The 7,866-nt window shown below is 38.3% G+C and overlaps 1 pseudogene; it reads right to left on the bottom strand.

The window, feature by feature from the left end:
• Positions 1-2,689: 2,689 nt before the first annotated feature.
• On the bottom strand, positions 2,690-4,267 carry LOC137210839 (heterogeneous nuclear ribonucleoprotein K pseudogene; annotated as a pseudogene).
• Between the last annotated feature and the right edge of the window lie 3,599 nt (positions 4,268-7,866).

Below are 7,866 nucleotides of genomic sequence, written 5' to 3'. Positions count from 1 at the left end.
AGTCCAGGAGTAGCAGAAGAGCAAGAGCAGAGAGAAAGTGATATCTAGATAGATTCACCTGCAAAAGGACCCCAAACCCTATGGCCTGCACTGGGTTTGAATGGGACATTCCAGCATACCTGGTGTTGAGGGAAAAGTGGGAGGTTCCAGAGGACCAGTGACCATCAGCAGCCTAGGTGTAAAGATGAAGAGGCTACAGGGCACAGGACTTCACAGCCAGAGGTAGCTGTGTGAGGGTGGGTTTCAGCAGCACATCCAGCAAAGTGCCTACAAAGCCAGGTGGGATCAAGTGTTACCTGGGATGGTAGCCGGGCAGGCAGTTAGTGCTCATCCCGGATCCACTCTTCAGTGGACAGCAGTGCAATCCTCCCAGGAACAAAAGTAGGCCCACTCCATGACAGTGGAGACTAGTGAAGCCCCAAGTCAGAGACCCATCACTGTGAGGATTCACACTGTCCCCCTGTGCCAGTGTGAGGGGGACAGAGGCGAGGACAGAAATACCTGAAAAGAAGGCATGAATCGGCACTTACAGGGATTTTGAACTTCAAATTGGCAGACGTTTTACCCATTGGCTCAGTGGTTCTCAACATTGGCTGTACATTAAAATCACCTGGGAAGCTTTTAAAACTCCTTACAGCCAAGGCCAATTAAATTAGAATCTCTGGAGGTAGGATCCTGGCATTAGTATTTTAAAGAAATCTTCGTATGACTAAAAAGTGTAGCTATATTCTAGAACCGCTGCAAGAGGAGAAAGAATCTTGAAGGACTTTTGAAAGAAAGTTATCTTTAATTGGCAAGTTTAGTTTAACTTTAGTTTTCACTCCATTGCTGAAGTTCTTAAATGATCCAAAGCAGATCTTTTCTAAAGAAAATTAAAATAAAAATACCTAAATCTATATGAAAGTAGTTTCATCTCTGATCCACATAATGAAAATGAGCTAATACAACACTGAGTGCTTACTATTTGCTATGCATTAGTTCAAGTGTTTTATACCTAATAATTCATTTAATACTCATTACAACCTAGGAAGTAGGCACTGTAAATATTCCTACTTTAGTTAAGAAAACAGTCATGGAAGGTAAAGTACCTTTTCCAGTTTCATCCAGTTAGTAAGAGTCAGAGCAAGTATTCTTTCTACAGCCCATTCTTTGCCCCACCAGCTGCTACTTTCTATCACTCAAGAAATAAAATATCTCTTTCTAGGCTCTACCATATGATGGAAATATCCCTGCTCTCAATATACAAAAATAACTTAAAATTTTCACAACCATTGTGTGGCTTTTTAAAAATGACAACATGTACTTCAATTAGTCTGCATTTGCTTATACCAACATCTATTAAAAGTTTGTCAAGTTTCTGGAAAAAAATTTTCACATATCCTGTCCTGGTCATCATTTTTATTTTTGCTAGTATTTTCCTGCCTTTCAGAATATTAGAATATGCCTCACTAAAGCTACTCTGTTGAACTTCCTTTAATGGCGTCCAACTCAAATGCCAGTGCCTCCTTGAAGCCTTTTCTGATCTAGTGAAGGGCGTATGTCTTTGCTGGGTTTACTGTCACAACTCTCTGCTCTTACTTCTTTTATCCCATTCATACACAGCCCATATTATGTAATTATCTAGTATTATTTATCTTAACACTTCTCCCTACTTTTCTACTTAGTTCTTCTAGTATGTGTTCCGTTGGGTAAGAATTATCTTATTTATCTTCATATCTCTTGAATAATTAACACACTGTCTTATTCATGTTCAAACCATATATTTTAATAAAATGTCATGCAAATGGTCGTGATTCAAATCTAACATATATATGAAAATGGTTCCCCCTCAAAACAATAAATACTACAAACATATAATCAAAAGAGTTTCAAATGGAAGGTAATTGAATGCAACCTCTAACTAAACAGGAAAAGTCTAAGGTGAATAAGCCAAAGAACTTCTTTCTACTTTTCACTTCTAGAATAACTTGAGGTATATCCAGTTATTTCAAAATTGTGTGTCTCTCAAAATAACATGCTTAGGGCTATTTGTCTTAAGTTGCCATATGGGAAAAGACAATTTTAGTTGAAGTTTCTTGTGCTTCCATATTCTCATGACATGTTCTCCTTTTGGATTTCACAGGCAGCATTGTCAAATTTTACCAGACAAATACATATTTTAAAAGATTCTGTGATTAACAGAGGTATGTTGTTTTTCAAAGTTTAAAGGGTTATCTTTTTAACTGAACTGACATTTGAATTGCTACTGGCAGATTGTTGGGCTTTTGTCTATGAAAATTGTGTTTGGGTTTTTCTTAGGGCATATAAGAACACCTCTTTCCCTGTTTGTGGGATCCAATTCTTTTTTTTTTTTTTGAGGTTCACTAAATTTATTTTAAAAATCATAAAACATTTCTTACAAAAGAGCATTACATTCTGCACACTGCTCCGAATAGATGCCAGGGACATATGGACTATCGTTACTTTTCCTCCCTGTCCCACCCTCCCCCAAAATATTACAGTGACCACAAAGCAAAGTGTTCGCAATAATTACATGGGGGGATTTGTTTTTTAAACCACCAACAATGAGCAAAAATTAAAATTCACTCATTCTGCTGCTGTTGCAAAATTCAATGTTAGTTTCTGCATACTCTCCCCCAACCCCCAACCTTGTTTGTAAGGAACTGAAACATTATATCTGGTGACAGCAAAGATTTCACTACACCTCAAATGCAGAACACCTATGAAGCAGAGGAATGTTGGCTTTTCACACAGAAGCAGATTAAAAAAAAAAAAGATGCAGGACTCCTTCAGTTCTTCACTAGTCTTAGAAAAACTTTCCAGAATATCGCTTCACACTGTTCTGGAGCAAATCCTGTGCATTCTGTATCTGGGTCTGTGTTCCTGTAATGGTAATGATCCAATCTTTGGACCCTTCTAAAGGCTCATCAATTTTAATCGATGCTCCTGACTCATGACGGATTTGTTTAATCTGCTGACCACCTTTGCCAATAATAGATCGAGCCAGATCTTTGGGAGCAGTTACTTGTGTAGTAATAATAGGTCCACCAAGATCGCCATATGAGCCACGACACCCTGCATAAGAATAATCATATCCAGAGCCACTCTGTGGTTCATAAGCCATCTGTGGCTCTGATGGGCTCCATGTATCTACTGCAGAGTCCCAGGTTTCATCAGCACTGAAACCACCCATGCCATCATAATGGTCTCCAGGTCTTCCTCTTCTGTCATAGGCCATTAGATCCCCTCCTCTAGGTGGTGGTGGTGGAGAAGGAGGAAGATTCTGAGCTCTGCCACCACCCCGGCCCCCTCGTCCAGGAGGAGGTGGAGGAGGTCCTCGACGAGGGCTCCTATCATCACAATCTCTTCTGGATGGAAGCATGGGACTCCCACCCTGACCAGGAGGCGTTCTGTCAAAACCACCTCTTCCCTGCATGGGAAATCCCACGGGACGTCCACAGCAGTCATCAAACATCATTGTAAAACCACAGTAATCATAGGTTTCGTCATAAAAACTGGGATCATAAGGCTGAGCACGTCCTTCGATGGGAGACTCTGATATAAGATCAAGGATGATCTTTATGCACTCTACAACCCTATCAGGTTTTCCTCCAATAAGAACCACTCTGTCAGTGGATTGAGGACCACATTCCTGGAAAAGCTTGATTGTTGTCTGAGTGTTCTCTCGAAGTTCTTTGATTTTAGCACCTTTGACTCCAATAATTCCTCCAGCCAGACTCTGATGAATCAACAATCTCAACTCGCAAAGTCGCGTCCTTTATAGTGTTGGTAATTTAAGCATTCCACAGCATCAGATTCCAGCGGGAGCTGGCTGGTTGCAGTGGGTGATGGCAACTGCAGGCCCTCTTTCAAGGTAGGGATGATTTTCTTCAGAATTTCTCCAATTGTTTCAATATCAGCACTGATACTCAGTGTGGCATTGTGGTCTGTATGGAGAGCCTTAATATTCTTGCCTCCTTTTCCAATCACTGCCCCAGCATTCTTACTCTGAAGCAGAATGTGTAATTCAACCATCTCATCAGTGTTTCTAGATCTTTAAAAGCGTGCTCCTCTTCCATATCTTCAGCAGGGCGTTTACCAAATTCACCATTGGTTTTGGTGTTGGGAAAGGTTTCCTCTGGCTGTTCCATTTCCATTTTCTTGTATTAAAGGACCACACCAATCAGTTATTAAATATATCCTTGCAGGGAAGAACTGAAGTGTTCTGGCCGGGACCAACTGACACCCTAGTGCTGCAGTAGCCCAGATCCGAAAGGAGATGGCCCCAATTCTTTTTGATTTCATATTTTCTGGATATTTGCACCTCAAAGAAGTAACAAGAGGCTACATGCTTTCCTTTTCCTTCTTTTATGTTGTGGCCTTTGAAATTAATGCTAAAACATATCAGGCTTAAGAGTAATTTCCCTGGATTGTTTTTCTTTTTCTTTTTTTAGTGGATAAACTGATATTGAACTAATTGGCATTGAATTGGCTGGGAAATAACACATTTCAAATTTAATATCTACATGAAGTGACAGGTATTTGGTAAAAAGATAGATCAATAGCCCAAAGGTCAAAATTTTTCTTATGACTTATGGTACAGACCAAGAATAAATTATTTTAACTTCTGTAAATCTCCACATCACTTTAAACATTTTAAATCTTCTTCTGCATTCTTCTTGTACTATTGATGTGCCTTTCAGAGATAACTATGCTAAAAATGTTTGAGAAGTATTTGCTAACTCTCTGAGGAGAGCAAGGGCTCAATGGTATGTTTTGAATTCTAGTTCAACCACTTTATGATAAGGAATTTTCTTTATTCACAATTGAGTTCTGCCTGTTGAAGGTAGAGTTCAGCTGTTTACATACTAACATGCAGCAATTATGATGAAACAAAATTCATTCTAGAACTCTGTCATAACTATGGCAACCAGAATTAAATCCTCTTAGAAATACAAAAAGCCACCCCAGCAGGATAGAGTAAATATCTCTTATTGATTTACAAAGGTTCCAGATGATGAAAAGTGGTTAATATGTTTCTGTCATGAAACACATTTCTTAAGGCTTCTTTTTATTGATAGAACCATTGTCTATTTAAATAATGTCAGCCAGGTATCATCAATTTTTACATCTTTTTTTTCAATCACTTTTGCCTTCATTACAAGAAGCTAACAGCCTTTCCATTATTTTCTGTATTTTACTTAGGAGTAAAAAGAAGAAAGTTCGACTAAAGGACCATTTCTGATTATGTTTGGCTAAAATCTGGCTTGACCAAAGATTGTTAGTATAAATGGGTTGCATATTTATTTTGCAAGAGAATTAGTTGGTTTTGATATTTACCTGCATTTGGACAAAACCTACAACTCTCTTGGCTTCAGGTGGCTGGTACTTGCAGTGGGATTTGTGGAAAAGGAAAATTAAACTTTTGGTAATTTGTTCTGTAAGTAGACTAATTTAAAATTCAATTCAAGTAATAATGTGAGGCTAAAATGGAACAGCATTATGTAGCAAGATTAGAGTTTTCATGTCCCAGAGGGTTTGGTGTACAGGTGTCAGTGGGGTTCTGCATGCAAAATGCCAGCAGGTACTGTACCCACTTCTGCTTTTTCCCTAAAATCAACTCAATACTTTGTGTCTTGATTAAAATGAAAAGGTCACTGTAGGTTTTTTTCTTCCAAAATACTGACAAGAGTCATAAGAATGGAGCATCTGCAAACCAGGGTGTAGGAGGTAAGATACATACCATGGCATTGGTCTCAAGATTTTTGGAGCTTCATGTTTCATTATTTCGTGTTTTATTATAAATATTTTCCTATGATTGTTTCTAGTCACGTGGAAATGATGTGGTGGTGTTAGGAAATGTGTTTTCTCAAACAAAAGTGCTCAGTCATGGAAAAAAAAGCCAAAAATTATGAGACTTTGAAAACTCTAAGACATTTAACTAATTTTCTACTCTCATGTTCCCTTAACTTCTAAAACGACTGAACTGTAAGGTTGAACTTTTAGGTGTGTTATATATCTTAAGAATTAGGGTTTATTTATCTTGTCTAACCTGCCTTATTTATGACTAGTTTTTTTTCCTGTTGCTATAGGTATTGAAATTCCTGAAATAAATTATAGTCAACCTAAGCATTTGCCCAAGACAGAAAATAATCGAAGAACCACAGCCTTATGTTATTTTGGTCCTGATGCTGCATTCTCTAAAGTTCCTGAGTTTTACCTGGGCCTCCATCCATCGTGTCAAAGCAGTCTCTGAAATGCCATTGCAATCTGATCCTTTCTGCCTGCAGTTCTGAAGATCACGGAGCTCCAAAATTTTATAGGCCTTTTTATTACTTTTCACAGCATCCCCATGTCAGGTTGACATTCTGCTTCAAATCACAAGATATGAGAATTGGAGGGGATTTCAGAAATCACCTAGTCTAAGCTGTTCATTTTGCAGATAAGAAATTGAAGCTCAGAGAGGTGAAGTGAGTTGCTCAAGGTCACACAGCTCATTAACAGCACAGCTGCTCTTCTAATCCTAATCTGGAGCTCTTTCCATCAAACCTCACAACCTCAGGTTTTCTCTTATGTCCAGAGGAAGTCACTTCTGCTCTGCCTTTTAGCAGATGAGCCCACAGACGGAAGGTAGAATCACCCATTCCCAAACTAGTGCTCCAACTATTACTGCCCATTATATATCTTCTCAGTTTTAAAGGAAAAAAAAAGAAAAAACCGAGCCTGCACATTCTGCTTTTATATTCATTATCTACTCTGTGCCTGTTAGTTGCTCCCGTTTTTTGGGAATGCTTTTACTGATTAACTTGGTCTCTGTAATATAAAATGGTGAAATGCATTATGTTGGGTAAATGTGATGTTATTAATGTGTTTTATTCTAGTTATGGGTCATTATTTCCGATAGATGTAATCGTCCCACTACTGAGACCTAGCAGGTAGTCTCACTAGAAGTTATAACAGTATTCTTAATGGTCTGGTAAGAATGTCATTTGCAGGGCAGCAAGGGCAGAAAGAAATTGGTCCCAGAGCTAGCTTGCTTCTGTACTCATTCCCAAGCTTGACCAAGCAAAAGTAAATACATATTTTCTTACTGATCAGCTGGGTATTTTTCCTGCCTATCTATTTTCAGTAAAAGTCATGAGGACCCATGTCTATTTATTTCCTATTTACCGCCTCCCCTTCCCCAATAATAGTACTAATGACCCTGCAACGCTTTGCTTTTCTAATTCTTGGAGGAGACAGGTCATATTTTCTCCTGAGGGGAACCAACACCCATTCAAGTAATAAGATATGATTAAATCCATCTGACCAGACCAAAAACAGAGGCCACTGGGAAGCAGGAATCAAGTGGCATTTTTTCCATTAGCGGTAGCTGACTCTTGAGAGAAGGTATGATATCAGTATGATGAGAGAAATAGAAATTGTATATTTAAATGTTAATACCTTAGTATATGTAAGAGGCATGCTTGCTAGAAATCATTAAATAATTATGTACTATTAAAGATATATTATTAAATAATAGTACATCTTACAATCAATGGCATTTTTGGTTCAATAAAATACAGCATTTAGCCATCATTTCATAGAACTAAATATATCTAGAGCCAGGAGATTTGGAGAACTACTATAGTCTAGCTTCCTAACTTTGTATTTGAGAAAGTACGGCTCAAAGAAACTAAATGAGTTGCCCTTGATTACACGGCACTCTGGTACATGAAGGTGACAAGCCAGGTTTTAGAGGTCACTGCTGATGACTGTTCTGAACCTGGCTTATATAGTTATCACAACATACTATCATTTTTCTCCATAGTGAAATTCCTTCTGTCTTCTAATATATAAGAAAATGTGTGATCTAAAGAAGTAAAG

This window comes from Pseudorca crassidens, chromosome 18 (genome assembly GCF_039906515.1).
Source record: "Pseudorca crassidens isolate mPseCra1 chromosome 18, mPseCra1.hap1, whole genome shotgun sequence".
NCBI classification, from domain to species: domain Eukaryota; kingdom Metazoa; phylum Chordata; class Mammalia; order Artiodactyla; family Delphinidae; genus Pseudorca; species Pseudorca crassidens.
Note: the sequence above shows the minus strand (reverse complement) of the source record. Positions and strands in the feature narration are given on the sequence as shown.